Here is a 25,984-nt window from a genome sequence, read left to right as displayed (position 1 = left end):
AATTCCGGCACCTCGGAGTCTCCGAACACCGCAAACGTTAGTTAGTGGGATGTAAAATAAATTATTAATAGTAATTAATATTAATATATGAATTATTATTCATAATATCATAATATTAAATTAATAATAATAACATGAAAAGGGTCTCTCCCTACAGTTAGGCAACACTTTCAACATTTACCACCGAGCTCGATAGTTGCAGTCGCTTAAGTGCGGCCAGTATCCAGTATTCGGGAGACAGTGGGTTCGAACCCCACTGTCGGCAGCCCTGAAGATGGTTTTCCGTGGTTTCCCATTTTCACGCCAGGCAAATGCTGGGGCTGTACCTTAATTAAGGCCACAGCCGCTTCCCTCCCATTCCTAGACCTTTCCTGTCCCATCGTCGCCATAAGACCTATCTGTGTCGGTGCAACGTAAAGCAAATAGCAACAGTTACCTGTAGTACCGGGCGAGTTGGCCGTGCGCGTAGAGGCGCGCGGCTGTGACCTTGCATCCGGGAGATAGTAGGTTCGAATCCCACTATCGGCAGCCCTGAAAATGGTTTTCCGTGGTTTCCCATTTTCACACCAGGCAAATGCTGGGGCTGTACCTTAATTAAGGCCACGGCCGCTTCCTTCCAACTCCTAGGCCGTTCCTATCCCATCGTCGCCATAAGACCTATCTGTGTCGGTGCGACGTAAAGCCCCTAACAAAAAAAGTTACCTGTAGTAACATCTAGTGGAGATACGCTGAAGCTTATCTCAATATGAACTTCTGAAGCATACCTATACATAGCACCTTCCTGTTTGAGATTGGCAGCTGAGAACCCATGTTGGAACTTTCATTTAGTGAGAAATGCACGGTAATGGTTAGGAGTTGGCACCTTCTCATCTTAGATCACTTCTATGGGATGCTCCTACTCATTTTTATTCAACTAAATATAGCCCAGTCTGACATTACAAACGGAACGGTAATTTGCTTGCTAGAGATTATTTTGACTATGGGATCATCGACGGAGGTTCACACCTCGCTTAAGGCAGCTGGCGTTCTGTAACAACAAGTACGTAGACTAACGTAGGCTTCTTCATCCTAGACCATGTGACTCTACCTACCATCTGTAGCTAAGGGGTATACTTATTCTCCAACGTACCAGAATGCTAAGTTGAAGGTTGTGCCGTACCTGCTTCGGATTTTAATGTAAGGATTTTAGTAACTCGATTGATGTAGGGGGCAACGCGTCCGCCTGTCACCCGGCGGCACCGGGTTCGATTCCCGGCCCGGTCAGGGGTTTCTAGTTGTAAATGATTAATATCCCTGGCCTGGGGACTGGGTATTTGTGTCGTCCTTAATGTTCCTTTCCTCACATTCAACACTTCCGCCATTTCCAAATACACGCAGGTTCACAACATATGGTCTTAATTCGACGCCCCCAATAAATAGCATGTTTTTTTTAAAAAAAAACTTAATTTATGTCTGTATCATACAGGTTTTCTAGCTTCTTTAAGCATCGAATGTAACCACCTTAATGGGTGTAATGTCTTAAAAGTATGCACAAGTATGGACCCTTGTTTCCCTTTACTCAAGTTTGTTCCTTGTGACTAGAATTTTCAAAATGTAATCGTATCCTTCAATTTTCTGCTGTTAATTTTATTTCCTACACGTCACAAGGTAGTATGGAGTTTCCTCTCACTGGGCCTCGTGCCCAATTACGTTTTACTGTTGTGTGATGTTATGGGATCGCTTGGTTGTTTTCAGCATCCCCTTTCTCTCTTCTGGGTTGGCTTATTTTCCAAATATTCATTTTATGATCTTTTTATAACTTATTCTTGGACTATTTTGTAGTATGAGCTTAGCTACTGATCAGCTGAGGATTCTTCGCGTTATTTTTTGCATTGCCGTTGGCTTCCCTTGCAAATAAAAGAGCAGCGAGTGATTAACAAAGTTATGCTGGTATGGGAAGGCGCATAGGCCTTTGAAATAGGGAGCTCAGTTCTCCTCTGTTATTAATGAAGCTCTGAGAGCAGCCGCCTTTTTATCAAGTTACTTACCCGATTACGAATTAGAGAAAATTAGTATGTGCCTCTATGTGTTCATTTATTTGTCCTGCCCTATGGCCCTAGATTCAGCTCCCAGACGAAACTCTCTCTACACCGCTGTTTTCAGACCAACATTGCTGTACGGGAGTGAAGGCCGAGTGGACTCAGGATATCTTATTCATAACTTAGAAGTAAATAACTTCAAAGTTGTGAGATGATCTCTGGTACTGACAGGTGGGAACAATGGAAGGAGGGTACTCGGAAATGAGGAGATAAGGGCTAAGTTAGGAATGAACTCGATGGATGAAGCCGTACGCATACATCAGCTTCGGGGTCATGTGAGGCGAATGGAGGAGGATGTTACCTAGGAGAATAATGGACTCGGTGATGGAGGGGTAAGAAAAGTAGAGGGAGACGAAGACGACGATGGTTACTCAGTTGGTGATGACTTAAAAGTAAGAGGTGTGGAACTAACGGAGACCACTGAGCTTTTTACGAATAGAGAGTTGCGGAGGCGTTTATTAAATTCGCAAAAGTTTACGAACTGAGCGCTGAACGGTACAACGGTCTATAATAACAAATGGCGTATGGCCTCCGGAGAGGCCTGGTGCGGGTCTTTCTCTCGTAGACGGCCTATCAGGCGACCTGCATATCTGTGCAGATGAGCGGCCTACCTAGGATGATTTATAATGCTGAATACGTCACACACACCCAGCCCCCAAGCAATTGGAATTAACCAATTAAGGTTAAAATCCCCGACCCGGTCGGGAATCGAACCCGGGACCCTCTGGACCAAAGGCCAGCACGCTAACCATTTAGCCATGGAGCCGGACGATATAATGAAATAATATGGGTGGAATTAACATATTTAAAATATGTTCCTAAAGTAGAGTGCTGTATTATATCGAAAGTAGTTTTCAGACTTAAGGCAGATTTTTTAAAAAAAGCATTGTCGGCGGAGCTTGCAGCTGTCTCAGGGGTTGCCGTTTCCCGGCAAACTGTATACCGGAGGCTCAGAACAGCAGGGCTCTTTGCCCGACGTCCAGCGGTGTGCGTCCCGCTCACTCCAGCACAGAGACGGGTCCGTTTACTGTGGAGCCGTCAACATCGAATCTGGACCATGAATGAATGGTTGCATGTGGTCTTCACACATGAATCCCGCTTCAGTTTGCAGAACGATTCGTGACGCACATTAAACTGAAGAAAACCGGGTAGCCGATACTACCACTGGAAGATCGTGGAACGGGACCAGTATGGTGGAGGTGGCGTCATGATGTGGGACGGCATCATGTTGAACGGCCGTTCGGACCTGCACATCTTCATGGGTGGTCCGAGGAACACTGTTAACGCTCAGAGATACAGGGATGAGGTACTGAGACGAGACTACATGTTCGACTCTTCAGAGGTGTTGTTGGTCCAGACTTCCTCTTAGGACGATAATGCCCGACCGCACCGCGCTGCTCTGGTGGATGAATTTCTGGCTGGGGGCGACATTCAACTCATGGACTGGCCAGCGAGGTCTGAGGATCTAAATCCTACAGAACATGCCTGGGTTGCATTGGGGAGGCGAATTGCATCCCGTCAGCCTCCACCAAGGACCCTCCAAAACCTTCGCATTGCCCTTTCGGAGGAATGGGATCGACTGCCACAAGAGCTCTTGGACCACCTGACAGAGAGCATGCCACGTCGCTGCGAAGCATGTGTGGCCGTTAGGAGTAACCATACACCCTATAAACAGCATATTTTGTTGTGGAAGACATTGCCAAGTTTTGTTAGTTGTTGTCAAAGGTGTACCTTAGCTATCAGAACCTTTCTGACACTGTTTTTTTGGACAAGTTGTGTGACATATGGTGTGTGAGTCAGCTTCCGTTTGTTCAACAAACCGTCTGACATTCCTATCAGGCGGTACGGCCTCGTTTAGTGATTATGCTTAACTTTTGGACACTAGTGTATTTATATTCAATATTCAATGCGCAGTATGCGTGGCTATTTGGCTCAAGGTTACGCACTCAATTCCCTTTGAAGATTGTAAAATTTTTACTTCTTTCAATGTGATTACTTATTCTTAATATTGTAAAAATAAATTGTATAACTGCTGTTCTTTGCAACCCGCTTTTCTGTTCTCCCTTTATCCCCGAAAACTTACGATCCTTTCCTAAGTTTTCTCCAAGGAGCCGTCTGAAGCAATGCCCGAGGTTGTGGAGTCCAATGTTCGAGACCTCGGGGAGGAAGTGAGAGCCTTGTGCGAAAGGACTAAGGCCGTGGATACCCGAACAGAGCCTACCAGCTGTGATGGCGGCTACAGCGCTGTGAATGTGAAACCCCCAACGTTTCTACGAGACCACTTCCTGGAGAACGTCCCGGACCCAGTTCGGGATCATCTCTCTTCATAACGGATGGATATCGGAGAGAACTGGACACCTGATCGCCGAGCTACACAGACATACGGCGGAGGGGCTACAGAGCCTCCGACCGGATGCACCTAAGAAGTGGTTGTGGGAATACTCGACGGAAGCTACGGTGACAACCAGCTGACAGCCGCCTACCGTGTCCAGCGCGTCTAGGAAACACCGCGGGAATTCGCCACCGGGTTCGAACGACTAGCCCATGTGACGCTGGACGGGCCAACCCGAGATTACACCCAGCCCGAGGTGGCCGTCAGCTTCTTCGCATGGCTCCGCGACACCGAGGTCCGTCAAGGGTTGATGCTTGCTAGGAATCATAACCACACGGGTGCTCTGGCGGCCTCGAGGATTGAGGTACCAGTACAAAGAGACAGCGTGCTGGTAGAGCCCGAACCAACAACCACCCAACGATAATTTTACTTGGCCTGAACGTTGACAGCTCTCTAGGAAACACCGCGGGAATTCGCCCCCGGAGTCGAACGACTAGCCCATGTGATTCTGGACGGGCCACCCTGGGATCACACCCAGCGCGAAGCGGCCGTCACCTTCTTCGTGACGGTACGAACACCGAACTCGACACCGCGGGAGTGGAAGATATCCAGCAGGTACGATCTTGGAACGTGTGAGCCAGTCAAGTGCGTCGTGCTGGTGGAAGACGAACACAGGCTATGGAACCAGGTGGAGACGAGGACGCGGGGAAATTCACCAGAGCTTCGGTCGCCACACGAGGGCCCATGAACAACCATCGTGAGGACCAAGGACGTCGCCCACCAGACCAAGAAGCTCTCACATGGGAAAATGATGGCCAACGAATCGAATCGTCTGGTGTCGTATTATGTACACCTCGGGGCGGGTTTCTTTAAGGAAGGGGCAATGCGACGGTGTCCGCCATTTTCTTGGAAAATTTTGGGAGGAGCAAGTCAGTCTGGCCTTGGCCCCGGCCGCGTGTGACGTCACCAAGTAAGTGGCCTCGCCTGCTCGCTGCGCAGCCAGTCAGGACGGAGCGAGAAGTGCAAGGCCTGGCCGTCTGACATATCTCTCTCTCTCTCTCTCTCTCTCTCTCATCTTCCTGGACGCCGCAATCCACTGCTGGAAATCTCAAGAAGATTGGGGGAGGGGGCGGGGGGAGAGATCGCTCTGGGTGTATCCAGCTTCCGGACTGTTCTTGAACCACTAGCGTCCATATTTAGAGCGGGCCAGACGAGTTTGAATGGAGTTTAGTCAGCGATTTAGTGCTGTGAGTTCACGGTTCAGTTAGAGGGAGGGAGGGAGTGCTGTGTGCGAGCACTGCGTGGAGTACTGTGTGTGAAGAGTAGTGATAGGATATTCGATTCATTTTACTGAATATGGATGAAAACGAGAAAAAGATCTACAAAGTGGTAATTTTTTATGCTCTCTGGGCGAATTTCCACAGAGAGGTAAAGGTTTTACCAATTAATGTGCGGTAATAATTGTTTTTGAGATTTAGATTCAATACTAGACTATAGAATAAAACTTTCACTACAAGTACAATATAGGCTACATATGTATTACAATTAAATAGAAGTACGGAGTGATTATACAATTAAATATAATTTAGTATTTGACTACACACTAAGAAACTAACAGATACGGACGAATGCGCGCGACAATCGGTGAATCATACCTCAGTGTCCATGACCTCGGCAAAAAAACATATCTCTGCTACTTTTCTCACAGCACACGCAAAGTCTCCACTACTTGCTGTGGCGCTATGCAAATCGGTTAGTCGCGACGAACGACATTTTGTGCGTATTTCCGCTAATAATTACAGGAAATAAACTAAAGAATTTGAGAGTCTCCGTGGCTCAGGTGGCAGCACACCGGCCTCTCACCGCTGCGTTGCGTGGTTCAACTCCCGGTCACTCCATGTGAGATTTGTGCTGGACAAAGTGGAGGTGGAACAGGTCTTTCTGCGGGTACTCCGGTTTTCCCTGTCATCTTTCATTCCAGCAACACCCTCCAATATCATTTCATTCCATCTGTCATTCATTAATCATTGTCCCAGAGGAGTGCGACAGGCTTCAGCAGCCTGCACGATTCCCATCCTCGCCGCTAGATGGGAGCTGATAAGATAACGGGGCTTGTACAAATTGTTTTCTTAATAATTCCAATAATTCCTAGCTTCAGCCAGCTAAAATGGAATAAAATGTAATGTTTTTTCCACAAAGTGGGGGGTGGGGCGACTGCCTCCCTCACCTTCCTTAATCGCCGCTACTGCATCTGTGTAGTGTCTGCTGATAAGACAGCAGCAACAACACTCAAAGCTTGCTGCTGCAATCTGGTCTTCATTCTATGAACTGCTTTCCTACGCGTCATATAGCTTTCAGATTCAGGTTTCTCTTGGCAGCCACCTCTTCGCATCAAATTTTGATGTTACAAAGCCTTTCCCCCAGAGTAACAACTCTATTAAATAAGTATTTAGAATTAGATGAAAAAATATCTGTACGCACAATCATCAGTGACCTGCAGTGAGAGCTGTCGCCCAGGTAGGAGATTCCCTATCAATTGTTTGCCTAGTATTTTCTGAAATGATTTCAAAAAACATGGAAATTTCACTGTATTCACGGTAAGTACACAATACAAAAAAATAAGTTTAAAATGAAATGCAGGAAAAAATAGGCACCTGGGCGGTACCATACATGATCGTTATATTACAGTACAAAACTTACGTAGTTAATAATAATAATAATAATAATAATAATAATAATAATAATAAGAAGAAGAAGAAGAAGAAGAAGAAGAAGAAAAAGAACTGACAAACTAAGATTTTATACACTAACTTATCTTTTTCTCTCAGTTCTCTGAAAGTCACAACTATATTATATATACAGAAAGACTTAGATGTAAAAGTACCTGTGTCCACAATAAGTAGCCTGTATATTAAATATAAATAAAATAAGTTGCTTTATGTCGCACCGACACAGATAGGTCTTATGGCGACAATGAGATAGGAAAGAGCTAGAAGTGGAAAGGAAGTGGCAGTGGCCTTAAGGTACAGCACCAGCATTTGCCTGGTGTGAAAATGGGAAACCACGGAAAACCATCTTAACGGCTGCCGACGGTAGGATTCGAACCCACCATCCCCCGAATGCAAGCTCATAGCTTCGCGATCCTAACCGCATGGTCAACTCGCTCGGTCATCTTTGAAAATATGTCTCTATCACTAGAGGATTTTTTAAATCGTCATATTTTGTATAGGCTACCCGAGATGCAGTGTAGCCCTGTGGTTTTCTGATTCAACGTATTTTTATCTAATTTCGTCAGTCGGCTCACTTACCCACTGTCCACGTACACCGGTGATCTAGTGATTCGATTATTGAAGTCTTGTGCAACGATGTGACATACGAACTGAGAAAATACCGAGCGGTTCTTTCCAATATAAAACAGACAATTTCCAGTGGTCACGAGCATGCCTTATAGTCATAAAGTAGACTAGAGAGTTCAATTGAATTAATTATCGAATGTCAACTAAGTTATAATACTGATTCATTAAACTAATAAATAAATGAACATAATAGTCTACCTATTTACTAGCTTGTTACTTTGGAATTATGTTTAGACTACCTTTTTAACATTGCAAATAAATCCGTGTATATTGCAAATAAATCCGTGTATTACTGAAACCACCCTGTAAGAAGAGGACAGTGAATGCAAATGGGTATCATTTTCAAATGAACTGAGAGCGAGAGCCCGTCTTAGCGTACGATTCTCTCAGTGTGCCATGCCTCTGTATGTCTCGCTGCAGCGGAAGTTCGGCTGCCCGCCAATGTCCACTGTGCCGATATGAACCGTGTGTGTGTTGTGTCTCACTGAGCCGTGATTGCGTACGATTATTTCAGTGTGCTATGGCTCTGTATGTCTCGCCCACAGCGGAAGTTCGGCTCACCGCCAATGTCCAGTGTGCCGATAATGAGCCGTGTGTGTTGTGTCTCACTGAACCGTGAGTGAGCCACTCAGCACTGTCTGCTGCGAGTCAACTGAATCGTGTGCTGTGAGCTCGCCGTTCCTGTGAATCGATTCACTCGGACACTTGAATGAATCGATGCACTGATTTGAATCATAAACTCAGTAGCCAACACTAGTGAAGAGTACTCCCGGAGAGCTCACAGTCGGTCAGTCAGTCAGTTCAATTCAGTTCAGTTCGTGTTGAGGCAGAGTACCAGCACAGCGGCCCAGCCCATGAGCTGCTTCGGCAATAGACGGCAATGGGCTTTACAAAGCTCGAACGTAAGAAGCCCGTAGCGTCATCGCGCGGTTCGGGCTGGGTAGCGCTGTGTCGTTCGTACGCGGTGAGCCAAGGACAGCGCTGTGGTAGTGCAACGAGATGACCGCTATACTGCGTGTCAGCGGAATGCGTTATATTACAGTCGACTGGAAACGATCACGTTTGCAGTGTTTTTCTGTTTGACCTCCCCGTCTATCCTGTGTTCGGGAATGAATGCGGACTGTGGCTTCAAAAGAAAAGAAACATTCACAACAAAACGTGAAATAAAGGAAAAACTAGAAACCGGACAATACAAGACTTCTGAACCGGATCCGAACCTCAAAAGTCGTATTTGTTCTGTATTCAACCCTGTAGTTGACAGTGATGGAAAGGACGTTCATTTTGTGTACTGAAAGATCTGAACAAGGAGTGTATGAATAACGAACATGCCAATCTTCCCAGGTCATCAAACTCCACGACTATGCCATAACCTTCCAAAGTAATGAAGTGGGCTGACGATAAAAATGGTCCTATTCCAACAGCTGAGCTGGAAAGATATTTACACCAAAATTGTGCAATGGAAGAATATATAGCATCCTATTGGAGGACAAATGGACGAAACGATCCCAAACTTCACCCGTTCGCCAAGAAAGTACTATGTATGCAAGCATCAAGTTCAGCTTCAGAGAGAAATTTCAGTCAGTGGACTCCATTCTCAACGCATGGTAGTCTCTTCTGCACCCAAACAATGTTGATGCTCTTCTTTTTACTCACAGTAATTCCACCAACATTAATCAATGACTAACAAATTACGCACATCAACTAAGTTAAAGCTGTGCTCAGGTTTTTTCATGTCGTTTTAGTATGTATTTTAGTTCATTTTGAGTAAAACGCGAGAGTGGCCCCTTGAACGTGCAACCCCTGTGGGTGGAGGCGGTAGAATAATACCCACGGTATCCTCTGCCTGTCCTAAGAGGCTACTAAAAGGGTCTCCAGTGACTCTTTAACTTGGGAGTGTGAACTGGCGTCTATGTGACCCGTAGCTGAGTACTGGCATTGCTTCCACTTACTTGTATGCCATGCACTTCACTTTCTTCTATCCTATCCAACCTCCCTTGGTCTACTCTTGTTATTTTCCGACCCCAGCTGTATTAGGGCATCCGAGGCCTAGGGAGTCTTTCATTTTCACGCCCTTCGTGGCCCTTGCCTTTCTTTGGCCGATATATTCATTTTTTCTAAGTGTCGGATCTCTCCCATTTTTCTCTCTGCTTAGCGTTAATAGAGGATGGTTGTCCAGGTGTACCTCCTCTTAAAACAATAACCACCACCATCACCTTGAATATGCTTCGTATTATTTAGACCCATTTCCAGTTAACTTGATGCCAATTATGAAGTTTCTGTTTGTGTTCTATTATTATTATTATTATTATTATTATTATTATTATTATTATTATTATTATTATTATTCCAGTGCAGGAGAAATCTGTATCGTTTTATTTCAAACTGCCGGGCTGAGTGGCTCAGACGGTTAAGGCGCTGGCCTTCTAACCCCAACTTGGCAGGTTCGATCCTGGCTCAGTCCGGTGGTATTTGAAGGTGCTCAAATACGACAGCCCCGTGTCGGTAGATTTACTGGCACGTAAAAGAACTCCTGCGGGACTAAATTCCGGCACCTCAGCGTCTCCGCAGACCTTAAAAAGTAGTTAGTGGGACGTAAAGCAAATAACATTATTATTATTATTATTATTTTCAAACTGCGATTAACGTACTTTAAAATTTGTCGTTATCGTACGGGAATTCGTAGAGCGAGCGATCCGAATAGAAGTGTGAAATGAACATTTCGTTGTACTCGGCGCGCGCGTTATTGCGAGGAAGTATGAAATGTGAAATGTCGTATGGCTTTTAGTGCCGGGATATCCCAGGACGGGTTCGGCTAGCCAGGTGCAAGTCTTTCTATTTGACGCTTGTAGGCGACCTGCGCGTCGTGATGAGGATGAAATGATGATAAAGACAACACACACACAGTCTCCGTGTCATTGGAATTAACCAATTAAGGTTAAAATCCCCGACCCAGCCGGGAATCGAACCCGGGACCCCCTGAACCGAAGGCCAGTACGCTGACCGTTCAGCCAACGAGTCGGACTGCGAGGAAGTAATCAAGGTAGACAACTCAGTCCGCCCAGTGCGGTGGACTGCGGTGGGATGAGTGGGACCGGTGCTGTGGGCCAGTACGCGGCCGCTTCAGAAGAGAACGACGCTGGACGGGCTGGGCTGCGAAGTCCGTGGGCTTGCGAATGTTGCGCGGTGGGCCTCAGTGCAGGACTCTGTGTTGAGGTTCAGTTTGAGTTGAGGTGTCAGTACAACGAGGGTAGCTCTGTCCGTTAAGTGAGCAATCGTTTAGTTCTGCCTGTCGCCAAGGAATCGAGTCTCTCGTGTCCAGCTGCTGTGAGTGAGAGAAGTGGTTGTGATAGCGTACTGTAAGAATAACTGTGGAACTGATTTAGACAGTGGTGGAAGAGTGTGTAACGTACATGTTTTAGTTTGTAACTGGTAGACTGAACAACTAATGTGACCGAACAGAGAGAGCGCTCAAACTGGTGTAATTGTATGTACTGTGTAGTGTAATGAAATGAAATGGCGTATGCCGGGAGTGTCCGAGGACAAGTTCGGCTCGCCAGATGCAGGTGTTCTGATTTGATACCCGTAGGCGACCTATGCGTCGTGATGAGGATGAAATGATGATGAAGACGACACATACACCCAGCCCCCGCGTCAGTGAAATTAACCAATTATGGTTAAAATTCCCGACCCTGCTGGGAATCGAATCCGGGACCCCTGTGGCCAAAGGCCAGCACGCTAATTTAGCCATGGAGCCGGACACTGTGTAGTGTAAGTTGATGCCTTGGTGTGCCTATGTAGTGTGCAAACAATTAGTAGTAATTAATAAATCTTAGTCATAGAATGTATCGCTACCAGCTGTGTGTATTTAGTCCCACCACGTTGCAGTAACAATGATAATATCATACGTTTTACGTCCCACTAATTACAGTTACGGTTTTCGGAGACGCCGAGGCACCGAAATTTTGTTCCGTAGGAGTTTCTTACGTGCCCGTAAATTTGACACGAGGCTGACGTATTTGCACAATTTTAAATGCCACCGGACTGAGTCGGGATTAAACCGGCCAACTTGAGTTCAGAAGGCAGGCGCTTTACTGCCTGAGCTACCCAGCGCTAAGGTAAGTAAGTTAAGTGAGTACGTAAGGTCAGTCAGTCAGTCAGTTAGTCAATCTCGTACAATTTCTGAGTCAATTTCCGGTTATGAAGCAAAAGCCTCGTCTTACTGCGAGTCATTATTAAGGAATGGGAGCGAGAAAGTTGGCTGCGCTGTTTGGGTCGCGTAAATGTGAGCTTGTATTCAGGAGAAAGTGGGTTCGAATCCCTGGTTTCCGTGGTTTCCAATTTTCACACCAGAAAAATTGCGCGGCTGTACCTTAGTTAAAGCCACGGACGCTATCTTTCCAATCCAAGCCCTCTCCTATCCATGCGGCACTGGAAATTTTAAATGCGTTAGTGCGACGTAAAAACCACTAGCATAGTACATAATAATAATAATAATAATAATAATAATAAGACAAAAGACAAAATTCACCTTGACTGCTTAGCTTTCGCAGATGACCTTGCGATACTTTCGAACAACAGACAAGAAGCAATCCAATCCATAGAAAAATTGAATGAAATAGCCGCAAAAACCGGACTTCAAATTTCATTTGAAAAGACGCAGTTTATGGAAGGAACTAAGTCAAGATTCGACAATCAACCATTAATCACCAACTGTGGAATAATTTCCCAAGTAGACAAATTCAAATATCTAGGTGAAATTATTCAGCCAGCAGGGTTAAATCAGGAAGCTAACAAAGAAAGAACTGCTAAACTGCAAAGGGCTTTCAAAATCACATGGAACAGATACAACAAAAGATGTATATCAAAAAATGCAAAATTACGACACTACAATACAGTCATCAAACCAGAGGCACTTTATGCATCTGAAACACTGATCATTGGCGGCAGGTCACAAATGAAAAGCATTGAGAAACAAGAGAGGAAAATTCTCAGAAAAATCCTAGGACCAAAGTTCGAAAATGGAATTTGGATGAAAAAGAAACCACACGAAATTTTTCAATTCACAGAAAAAATCACAGATACCATCAGAAAGAGACGACTAAAATTCTACGGACACCTACACAGAATGGATAACAACAGGCTGACAAAGAAAATTCTAAATCTAGCTCTAACCCTGAAAATCCGCAACAATTGGTTAGCAGAAATTCATGAAGATCTACAAGAAATGGGTATTGAGGACGAAACCATTCAAGATAGAATGAAATTTAGAAGCTTAGTAAACAAACATAAATTTGCAGAGAAACCAACAAGAAAAAATACAGGCTGGACAGAAACACGCAGAAAGGAACACAGTGAAAAAATGAAGAGATATTGGGAAGAAAAGAAGAAGAAACATTGTGCAAAATAAGTTCAAACGCGCTCCACAGCTGGGCACAACGAATCAAAAAATAATAATAATAATAATAATAATAATAATAATAATAATAATAATAATAATAATAATAATAATCCTCTGCGAACCATGTGACCTTGCCGCGGTGGGGAGGCTTGCGTGTCCCAATGATGCAGATAGCCGAGCCGCAGGTGCAACCATATCGGATGGGTATCTGTTGAGAGACCAGACTAACGAATGGTTCATCGAAAGGGGGCCCGAGGGCATGCAGCTCTCTCTGTATGAATGATGTACTGATGACGGCTTCCTCCCGGGTAAAATATTCCGGAGGTAAACTAGTCCCCCACTCGGATCTCGGGGTGGGGACTACACGAGAGGGGGCGATCATCAGGAAGATGGATACTGACATTCTGCGAATCGGAGCGTGGAATGTTAGAAGTTTGAATCGTTGTGGCAGGTTAGAGAATCTGAAAAGGGAGATGGATAAGCTAAAGTTAGATGTAGTTGGTATAAGTGAAGTACGTTGGCAGGAAGAACAAGATTTTTGGTCAGGCGACTACCGAATTATCAACACAAAATCAAACAGGGGAAATGCAGGAGTTGGTTTAATAATGAATAAGAAAACAGGGCAGCGGGTAAGCTACTACGACCAGCATAGTGAAAGAATTATTGTCGTCAAGATAGACACCAAACAAATGCCCACCCCAATAGTGCAGGTCTATATGCCTACTAGTTCAGCGGATGATGATGAAATCGAAAGAATATATGAGGAGATAGAAGATTTAATACGATATGTCAAAGGTGACGAGAATCTAATTGTGATGGGAGACTGGAATGCAGTGGTAGGCCAAGGAAGAGAAGGTAGCACAGTAGGAGAATTTGGATTGGGACAAAGGAACGAAAGAGGAAGTCGGCTGGTTGAATTCTGCACTGATCATTATTTAGTCCTTGCCAATACTTGGTTCAAACACCACAAACGACGGCTGTATACGTGGACGAGACCTGGAGACACTGGAAGGTATCAAATAGACTTCATTATGATTAGGCAGAGATTCAGAAACCAGGTGTTGGATTGCAAAAATTTCCCAGGAGCAGACGTGGACTCTGACCACAACTTGTTGGTCATGAAATGCCATCTGAAGTTGAAGAAATTGAAGAAAGGAAAGAATGCAAAAAGACAAGTTGAAAGAAAAGAGTGTGAGGGATTGTTTCAAGGAACATGTTGCACAAGGACTAAATGAAAAGGCTGAAGGAAACACCATAGAGGAAGAGTGGAGGGTCATGAAAAATTAAGTCAGTAGGGCTGTTGAAATGTTAGGAAGGAAGAAAAGATCAACTAAGAATCAGTGGATAACTCAGGAAATACTAGACCCGATTGATGAACGACGAAAATACAAGAATGCTAGAAATGAAGAGGGCAGAAAAGAATAGAGGCGATTAAAGAATCAAGTGGATAGAAAGTGCAAGGTAGCTAAGGAAGAATGGCTGAAGGAGAAGTGCAAGGATGTCGAAGGCTGTATGGTCCTGGGAAAGGTAGATGCTGCATACAGGAAAATCAAGGAAACCTTTGGAGAAAGGAAATCTAGGTGTATGAATATTAAGAGCTCAGATGGAAAGCCACTTCTAGGGAAAGAAGACAAAGCAGAAAGATGGCAGGAGCATATCCAACAGTTGTATCAAGGTAAAGATGTAGATAATTTGGTTCTGGAACATGAAGAGGCTGTTGATGCTGATGAAATGGGAGACCCAATATTGAGGTCAGAATTTGACAGAGCTGTGAGTGACCTCAACAGGAACAAGGCACCTGGAATTGATGACATTCCCTCTGAATTACTGACTGCCTTAGGAGAAACCAGCATGGCAAGGTTATTTCATTTAGTGTGCAAGATGTATGAGACAGGAGAAGTCCCATCCGATTTTCGGCAGAATGTTGTTATACCTATTCCCAAGAAAGCCGGTGCCGACAGGTGTGAAAACTACCGCACCATTAGTTTAGTATCTCATGCCTGCAAAATTTTAACACATATTATTTACAGAAGAATGGAAAAAAAATTGAAGCTGAGTTGGGAGAAGATCAATTTGGCTTCAGAAGAAATGTAGGAACACGTGAAGCAATCCTGACTTTACGTCTGATCTTAGAGGATCGAATCAAGAAGGACAAGCCCACGTACATGGCATTCGTAGATCTAGAAAAGGCATTCGATAATGTTGATTGGACCAAGCTATGTATGATTCTGAAGATGATAGGGATCAGATACCGAGAACGGAGAATTATCTACAATCTCTATAAAAATCAGTTTGCAGTGATAAGAATCGAGGGCTTTGAAGAGGAAGCAGTAATCCAGAAAGGAGTAAGAAAAGGCTGCAGTTTGTCCCCTCTTCTTTTCAATGTTTACATAGAACAGGCAGTAAAGGAAATCAAAGAGAAATTTGGAAAGGGAATCACAGTCCAAGGAGAGGAAATCAAAACCTTGAGATTTGCCGATGATATTGTTATTTTATCTGAGACTGCAGAAGATCTCGAGAAGTTGCTGAAAGGTATGGATGAAGTCTTGGGTAAGGAGTACAAGATGGAAATAAATAAGTCCAAAACAAAAGTAATAGAATGCAGTCGAACGAAGGCAGGTGATGTAGGAAATATTAGATTAGGAAATGAAGTCTTAAAGGAAGTAGATGAATATTGTTACTTGGGTAGTAAAATAACTAACGATGGCAGAAGTAAGGAGGACATAAAATGCAGACTAGCACAAGCAAGGAAGAGCTTTCTTAAGCAAAGAAATTTGCTCACTTCAAACATTGATACAGGAATTAGAAAGATAATTTTGAAGACTTTCGTGTGGAGCGTGGCATTGTATGGAAGTGAAACATGGACGATAACTAGCTCAGAAAGAATAGAAGCTTTTGAAATGTGGTGTTACAGAAGAATGCTGAAGGTGAGATGGATAGATCGAATTACGAATGAAGTGATACTGAATCGAATTGGTGAGAAGAGATCGATTTGGCTAAATTTGACGAGAAGAAGAGATAGAATGATAGGACACATCTTAAGACAGTTGGTTGGATTTTGAAGGAAGTGTAGGTGGTAAGAACGGTAGGGGTAGACCAAGGTATGAATATGACAAGCAGATTAGAGCAGATGTAGGATGCAATAGTTACGTAGAAATGAAAAGGTTAGCACAGGATAGGGTGGCATGGAGTGCTGCATCAAACCAGTCTATGGACTGATGACTCAACAAACAACACAATAATAATAATAATAATAATAATAATAATAATAATAATAATAATAATAATAATAATAATAATAATAATATCGAAATTCACCCTGCTTCTCCAGTGAGAAAGGAAAAGCAAACGGAGGACAAATTGAGGAGGATCGCAAATTTATGAGAAGCCCCTCTCCCCTTCAATATGTCGAAAAAAATATGCGTGATGTCTATCAGATTTAGTTCGAGAAGAAGCCATCACACGACAGTAGAACGTGAGAAAGATTTTACAGATCGTCTTGTCCTCGATCTACCGATAAGTTCACGCGTGTGGAAGGCTACAAAGAAAAGGACTAATTCTGGCTGCCTTTATCCTGACTCGGCGCACGTACTGAGGTTCGCACTTAAGACTTCTCAGCAGTGCAATGGGTGGGAACAGTCATATAAGCAGTGTGCACAGTCGCTCATGATTCGCTTAGGAAGCAGTAAGAGAGCAAATTTTGTAGAGAAGTAAACATGATTAATTGTAATTACATTTTTAAAAATTAGCTGATGCAAATATACGAACATGTATTTGCCAAGCCTAAGTTAATCGTAGTGTGTCCTGCTCATAACCCCAAGTAATTGGACTCGATCCCGGCTGACGGGGCCGATTCTGAAATGCAGGTAATAATCTCTGATATCCATCATGTAATTGCAATTGTTGTGTTTCAATCGATGCGCAACCGACAACATTAACTCAACCTTTGGAACTGTCCAGTAGAGCTACCTTTCGCTATTAGATGGCACGCCAAATAGGGCATGCCGCCATGACATCATAGTAGGCCTATGTAGTACGCGTAGGGACAGCTCGTAAAAGCGGCGCTGCGGTTAGGCTCGTCTGCTTGTATTGCGAGGGATGTGAATGAGGCAAAACTGGCAATCAGCCATTATTCACTGCGTGACATTGCAACGAAACAAAACAGGATGGTTACCGTGTAAATATTCTAAAATTTTAACCCATTAACCATTAATGCCCAGTATTCTACTCTGACAAAAGCGCTCTTATCCTATTTTAAAAATAATTTCGAAGTCTTATTTAGAATATAGGTATATTACTTAATTGTATAAACTGAGATATTTTGGACCTACCTGCGAAGAAAGGTACTCATTTTTCGTTAATAAGCTCGGTATTCATATTTTATTCACCGTGAACTCAACACGTCCTTACCTATGCGCGCGCGTGTCCTATCATTCTATCTCTTCTTGTCAAATTTACCCAAATCGATCTCCTCTCACCAATTCGATTTAGTATCTTTTCATTCGTGATTCGAACTATCATCTCACCTTCAGCATTCTTCTGTAACACCACATTTAAAAAGCTTCTATTCTCTTTCTTTCTGAGCTAGTTATCATCCATGTTTCACTTCCATACAATGCCACGCTCCAGATGAAAGTCTTCAGAAACATCTTTCTAATTCCTATATTAATGTTTGAAGTGAGCAAATTTACGTTCTTAAGAAAGCACTTCCTTGCTTGTGCTAGTCTGAATTTTATATCCTCCTTACTTCTGCCATCGTTAGTTATTTTACTACCTACTCCCTTTTAGACCTCATTTCCTAATTTAATATTTCCTGCATCGCCTGCCTTCGTTCGACTGCACTCCATTACTTTTGTTTTCGACTTATTTATTTTCATCTTGTACTCCTTACCCAAGATTTCGCCCATACCATTCAGCAACTTCTCGAGATCTTCTGCAGTCTCAGATAAAATAACAATATCATCGGCAAATCTCAAGGTTTTGATTTTCTCTCCTTGGATTGTGATTCCCTTTCCAAATTCCTCTTTGATTTCCTTTACTGCTTGTTCTATGTAAACACTGCAAAGGAGTGGGGACAAACTGCAGCCTTGCCTCACTCCTTTCTGGATTGCTGCTTCTTTTTCAAAGCCCTCGATTCTTATCACTGCAGACTGATTTTTATACATATTGTAGATAATTCTTCGTTCTCGGTATCTGATCCCAATCGCCTTCAGAATCTTACATAGCTTGGTTCAATCAATATTATCGAATCCCTTTTTTAGATCTACGAAAGTCATGTACATGGGCTTGTCCTTAATTCGATCCTCTAAGATCAGACGTAAAGTCAGGATTGCTTCACGTGTTCCTACATTTCTTCTGAAGCCAAATTGATCTTCTCCCAACTCAGCTTCAACTTGTCTTTCAATTCTTCTGTAAATAATACGTGTTAACATTTTGCCGGCATGAGATACTAAACTAATGGTGCGGTAATTTTCACACTTGTCAGCACCGGCTTTCTTGGGAATAGGCATAACAACATTCTACCGAAAATCGGATGGCACTTCTCCTGTCTCATACATCTTACACACTAAATGGAATAACCTTGCCATGCTGGTTCTCCTAAGGCAGTCAGTAATTCAGACGGAATGTCATCAATTCCTGATGAGTTGTTCCTATTTAGGTTTCTCACAGCTCTGTCAAATTCTGACCTCAAAATTGGATCTCCCATTTCATGAACATCAACAGCCTCTTCTTGTTCCAGAACCAAATTATCTACATCTTTACCTTGATAAAATTGTTTGATATGTTCCTGCCATCTTTCTGCTTTGTCTTCTTTCCCTGGAAGGGGCTTTCCATCTGAGCTCTTAATATTCATACAGCTAGATTTCCTTTCTCCAAAGGTTTCTTTGATTTTTCAGTATGCAGCATCTACATTTCCTAGGACCATACAAGCTTCGACATCCTTGCTCTTCTCCTTCAACCATTCTTCCTTAGCTACCTTGCACTTTCTATCCACTTTATTCTTTAATCGCCTGCATTATTTTCTGCCCTCTTCATTTCTAGCATTCATACCTATATAATATCTTATATATTCTTTACCACTGGCAGCACCGGTTCAGTTGCTATCTTCAGCTATCCTCTATATCGTTTGTTCCTATTTGTTTTAGGTCGCATCGACTCAGATAGTTCGTATGGCGACGATGGGCTGGGACAAGGCTAGAACTGGGAAGGCAGCGAGCGTGGTCTAAATGAAGGTACAGCCCCAGCATTTCCCTGGTACGAAGGTGGGATACCACAGAGTCTTCAGGACTGCCGTCAGTGGAGCTCCAACCATCTCCCGAATGCAAGTTCACATTTCACATTTGCATGCTTTAACTGCTTTGCCAAATCGCCCAGTTTTGTTTTTCTTCCCCTTTGTTGATAACATAAGTAATGCCATAAATAAAACAGTTTGTGTCCGCTTCTGTGGTGTAGTGGTTAGTGTGATTAGTTGCCAATCCCGGAGGTCCGGGTTGGATTATGAGGTGTCGTGTGGTCACCACGACGAATCCTCTCTGCCGGTATTCTTGGCATTTTAGACCGGGGCCAATATCTCACCGTAATCACGTAGGCTCAGTAGACCTCGAATCAGCCCTCAGATCCACCTGGTCGGGCATCGAACCCGCGGCCTGCGACATTCTAGGATACATAACATTATAAAGTGAAATCTTTAGTCGTATTGAGAGATTCTTCGATTAGGTGATATTGCCGTGCTCCCATTCCATTCTTTCCTGCGATAGCATGTAGTTTTAACTTACTGTAAGTGTTAAATAATACAATGATAACTGGAACCGACCATAGTAGAAGATGAAGAGTTGCCCCTTTTGCAATATAGATCTATCTGAATGGCTGGCTGTACAGTTAGGCCTAATCCGCATCAATGCCGACTCTAGACGACTGGTGTAAAGGTCAGAAAGAAGCTCGATAGCTGCAGACGCTTAAGTGCGTCCAGTACCCAGAATTCGGGAGACAGTGGGTTCGAACCTCACTGTCGGCAGCCCTGCAGATGATTTTCCGTGGTTTTCCATTTGCATACCAGGCAAATGGTACCTTAATAAAGGCCACGGCCGCTTCCTTCCCACTCCTAGTCCTTTCCTGTCTCATGCGCTCCGTAAGACCTATCTGTCTCAGTGCGACATAAAGCAACTCGTAAAAAATTAAAAAAATAAAAAACTACAGGGGACTAAAACAAAATGCCGTATACCATATTCTTCTTCCTGACCTTTACCGCAGTCATCTGGAGTCGGCATTATTGCGCATTAAGCCTAGCTGTGCAGCCAGATGCCCTTCCTGACGCCAACCGTATGTGGAGGCATATATTCAATATTGCATGCTTCTGTGGTGGTTGGTAGTATGATGTAATGTGTTGTGTGTGTATAGATATGTAAATTAAGACGATCACAACGACCCAGCCCCGAGCTAGATGAATTAACCAGACACACCTAAATTCCCCGGCCCGGCAAGGAATCGAGCCCCCTAAACGGAAATCACTACGCCGATCATTCAGCCAAGAAGCCTGAGTCCATAATCTCTCGGTAATCCCATCACTAAGGTTTAAGCACCATTTACAAACTGGATTTCTCCAATGCCAGAGGCTAGTAAGCGAAAGGAAGTGACCCTGACTGGAAAAGAGACACCGTCTCAGCATTAACCCAGAACTGAAGAGGATAAAACCAAGGGGAAACATTTCAAGAATAGCCAAGGGTGGGATTCGATAGCTGTCTCCTGAGTCCATGAATATGGCCATACAAACGCTTTACTTGAAACTAAAATTTGCCTTTCCCGCGAAGGGATGTATTACAGAACACAATCAAAACTTACGGCTAGGAATGGCACGCAATATACACCTGTCTTGACATAACGAAGAGGTTATCTCGCCATTTATATGAGCATTTAAAGCACGATCGTGATATGGAGTGTACAATATGGAATGTGCCATATCTGCAATATACTAAGAAATGAACTAACATCTCTCACACGTGGAACTTGACATTGCCGACAGTGAAGGAGGCCTTGAAGTTTATTCACCCCTCTCCTGGAGGAACGTTTCCTTGCGCCGAACGAGCGGGGGAAACTCGAATGCCATATTGATCGTCGTGCCGAAACTGCGCAGCATAGACGCCGTATTATGCCAAACCAAGATGGCTACACCAACACACGTGCGAAAAACATGAACTCATTGGAGCCAAGCGGTCTTCTTGGGGAGAGGTTCTCAACCAACAGTACGCGGGATCAATGAGCCCACCCTACAGCACAACGGAGAGAGAAGTATGCCCTGTTTGTATTTTTGCGGGAATATACCTCCAGAAATCAAATGAATGTCTATCTGAACTGCCATTTCTGACACTACATAAAAGCAATGCGGTGTGCAGAATTTTTCCAGTAAATCTACTTACATAAGTTTTTAGCATCTAAGCACTCCTCATTGCCAATCACCTTTGTCGGAAGTTCTCAATGAGCAACGTTCCACAGCCGGTCATGTGACAGTCCAATCGCACACAAATAGTGAAACAGTAATATAAAACCCAATCTAGATCGATGATTCAGATCAAATACAGAACCGTACTCAGTTCTACTTCCAGCCCACTCACTGAGATTCCGCCGTTTTCTGATGCTCCCACCATAACGCCAAGCATGACTGATATATTCACAATATAATTTTCGTAACATATCGATATATATACAGGATGTCCCAGGAGGAATGGTCAATATTCAGGGATATATCAGGAATGATCATTTTAAACCAAAAAAAACCACCTTCATATGGACATATGCCCTATCCCGAACGGTTTCCGAGATCGAACACATTTAATCTCTATTTGTTTTCGGGCTAGTGTACGTAATTTCAATGTAATGTTATCGAGTAAATATGGAACAGGTAAACGTTCATTATCCGTCAGACTCGTTACTGGTATCAAAGAGCGAGTTATGCCAAGAAAATATATTCCCTCCATATTTACGTTCTCTCCATACTGCATTATGATCCATCTCTTTTTCTTCCAGCTTATTATCAAGCTCGAGATATTTTACACGAATAGCGAATTTCATTTTTAAATTGAAACAAGCACATCTGTAGGTTTACGTTTAGTTGCTATCCCTCTCACGACCAACTAACCCTGAGCTGTCTCTCACTCCCGCTCATATAGGCAGCGGGAGGATCCCAGGAGGAATGGTCAATATTCACGGATATATCAGAAACGATCATTTTAAACAAAAAAACCTTCATATGGACATGTGCCCTATTCCGAACAGCTCTGGTGATGCGCGCTAAATGAGCCTTGGCATTGCCGTTCATGAGTACGAATTCAGGGCCAACACCGAATGCAGCAACCAACACCTAAGAATGATGATGATGATGCTTGTTTAAAAGGCCCTAACATCTAAGTCATCGGCCCCACACCTAAGAATTGGCTAGAAACTATTTCAAGGGGGACTTAATGAAACCCACGGACGAGTAGATTAATTCAAATGTTTAAAATCGAAAAATGAATTTAGTTCCTTCCATGGATATTCTATTAAGAAATGTCAGGAGTTTTGATACTCGTATTGTTAAGAAAAGTATCCTCACCGTGACGACTTACTTGTTCTGTTGTTATTAGAACCAGGATATTTATAAGAATGAGTTCTTACAAGAGGTATAAACGTACTGCTAATGAACGAAAGAAAAGTGTGAAATAAAACTGCGAAAGTTGCTGGACAGGCTGACTTCAAATAAAAGAAAAACAAGCAACCAAGTACCAATCCTTGTCTCATTTCTCTACGGGCTTGGGCATGAAGTGAGATGAACCTTCGTAGCAAGCCTACGACCGGAAGCCTTTCCGGACATCAACCTCATCAGAGGATTTTCTTTTTGCTAGTTGCTTTACGTCGCACCGACACAGATAGGTCTTATGGCGACGATGGGATAGGAAAGGCCTGGGAGTGGGAAGGAAGAGGCCGTGGCCTTGATTAAGGTACATCCCCAGCATTTGCCTGGTGTGAAAATGGGAAACCACGGAAAACCATCTTCAGGGATGCCGACAGTGGGATTCGAACCCACTATCTCCCGGATGCAAGCTCACAGCCTCGCGCCCCTAACTGCACGGCCAACTCGCCCGGTATCAGAGGATTTAATGAGATGAAATGAATGACGTGATATATGATAGTAGGAAGAGATTGCCGGCACGTGGCTACTCCTGTTGAATAGCACCAAAGGATCTGCTCAAGTCTTCAAGTCTCCATAACCGGACGAATCACTCAACAGCGTCATAGGCCCTCACTCCACATTATTGCGGGGAGGTTTGGAATTTAATCCAGGGTTTTGGTACGCAATCTAGTGATTGCCGGCCAACACTCTGATGGCGAATTTTTCAACCATCAGAATTTGAACCGGCTAACCGCGGAGTCAGATCATATAGACTTCACGCCTTACCGATCATGACCACCAGGCGGGCAAAACAAACAACCAAGTACAAATCTAAATGTAAATATTGTGTATTGTATATAATGTAAATACGTATACAGTTTTACTTTCACCATAACAATTATGAGCTTTAATCAGGTGTTTCAGGTGGTCTTTTAATCGCATGTTCTGAATGAATGCTTTCTCCGTACCACAGCTCCATGTGGCCTAAGCCTGTGGAAGCCTCTTTCCCCATAAGAAGAGTGATTTTTGATATACTGGAAGAGAGTGACGTTTCTTCAGGGGCATTTTACAAACATTCCACCGACCAATACACATTTATAAATAATTACTTGTCCATAGAAGAGTAATATCAGGTGTTTACCACACTACTTAACACCATCAATCCGCCACAACAACTCTAAAAAGTATGCCCGTGTGATTGATCATGTTACTGTACTTTAATTTTAGTGAATAGTTTTAGAAATAAAACTACATATAAACACGTTCTCAGTACCACTGGATGGATAGAAAATACGAAGCGTATTCGTAAATACTTTATTTGCGAGGCGAAATATCATTTAGTGTTGAGAAAACTACTGTTAAGCACAGTGTTAATTATATTAGTTTTTTTTTTTTTTGCTAGGGGCTTTACGTCGCACCGACACAGATAGGTCTTATGGCGACGATGGGATAGAAAAGGCCTAGGAGTTGGAAGGAAGCGGCCGTGGCCTTAATTAAGGTACAGCCCCAGCATTTGCCTGGTGTGAAAATGGGAAACCACGGAAAACCATCTTCAGGGCTGCCGATAGTGGGATTCGAACCTACTATCTCCCGGATGCAAGCTCACAGCCGCGCGCCTCTGCGCGCACGGCCAACTCGCCCGGTAATTATATTAGTTGTCAGATTCTGAAAAATACTTAAATAAACAACATAATTACATAAATGCATAGATATAACAATTAACAAATAAATTGGATAAAATTGAAAAAATATTAAGTAAGTGGTTAAATAAAAACAAGCAAATCATTGAGTGAAATGCACAATTACACTGGGCCGTGTAGTGCCAGCCAGCTGACGTTACTAGCCAAAGCGATCCTGCGCGCCACAAACCGCAGTAAACGTGAGCAGACGTATGTGGTGGGGGACAGCGGAGAAGGGGGAAATCATAAATAAAAATGTTGTTTGCTTTACGTCCCACTAACTACTTTGACGGTTGTCGGAATTTAATCCCGCAGGAGTTTCTTTACGTGCCAGTAAATCTACCGACAGGAGGCTGTCGTATCTGAGCACATTCAAATACCACTGGACTGAGCCAGGATCGAACCTCAGCAGGCTCTTTAGGCTTTACAGCATCAGATGGTAAAGGTATATTTCACCAGCAGCTACAATTTCGCAGTAGGTGGCGTATGAGGTGGGAAGGGCCATGTAAGCTTGGCTTTCAGCCATGGTTCTCTTCATGTTTTCACACGGCATTATAGTAAACACTTGAAACCGTTGCCAGTTGTTACAAATGCGCAGTATGATATTAATCCACACTTAGGCGCCAGCGAGTCAGTGCCGTACATTTACTAAGGTAGGGAATAGTACAAACAGGACCCGGCTCCTTCCCGAGGCACAACACGGTATAAGGTACCATTACGCCGCCAATAGCAATGACCTCTATGCCTAACGAATGCCTCTATGGAAAAGAACAGGAAAATAGTCAGCTATGAGAAACAGGAACTACAGTATACAGGAGCTGAAGGTAAACAGAAGGAAAACCTGGTAGAACAACTATAGCGTCGAGACCAAAATCAGTCTGAAAAGGTGGAAAGTATTAAGAATAAAAGAAGAGGTGTACGACGAATAAAAGTTATACTACTTCGATGAGCTCCACAAAGAAGCACGTCTGATCGCATTGCTACAAATAAGACAGCTGATAGTGAGCACCATGAAATTCTCTCTCAGAATAATATCTTTTTGACATCTTTCTGCATGTCTTACACGTTCTGTCCAAGCAGAAGTTGTAATGCTACCGAGCGCCTCGCTCGTAAGATAAAATCTGCTCTCCAGTACTTTCAGTGGTGGCAGTGTGGTGCCAATATCTCAAAAACGGTTGGTTTTAGGGCCTTAAAACGTGGTTTTCGACCGACATATTGTCCTCGCGTCGTAAGACTTAAAATGAGCCTCGTCTCGTCCTCTTACGACAAATTCGATTTTTGCCTATATTAGTCGATGCTATTATGGCAAAGGGCGTAAGTCTAGGACAGAAGCTGAACTTTGAAAAAGCCTTTCTTAGTGCACCTCTAGGGCAAAAGATGAAACTATGTTGCTAATTTCAGCTTTCTAGGTCTTTTGGATATGAAAATTTCGTGATCAGTATTTGAAAAAAATATTTATATGTATATATAGAGGGAGATTCCTGAGTATTCTCCTGTT

General features: G+C 43.4%; 1 protein-coding gene across 1 annotated transcript in view; it reads right to left on the bottom strand.

The window, feature by feature from the left end:
* The window catches only part of LOC136863551 (insulin-like peptide receptor), a 462,473-nt gene that overhangs the window by 347,250 nt on the left and 89,239 nt on the right, over positions 1–25,984 (bottom strand). The window lies entirely within an intron of this gene.

Source organism: Anabrus simplex, chromosome 2, assembly GCF_040414725.1.
Source record: "Anabrus simplex isolate iqAnaSimp1 chromosome 2, ASM4041472v1, whole genome shotgun sequence".
In the NCBI taxonomy this organism is placed as follows: Eukaryota; Metazoa; Arthropoda; class Insecta; order Orthoptera; family Tettigoniidae; genus Anabrus; species Anabrus simplex.
This window is presented reverse-complemented; position numbering and strand designations above follow the sequence as displayed.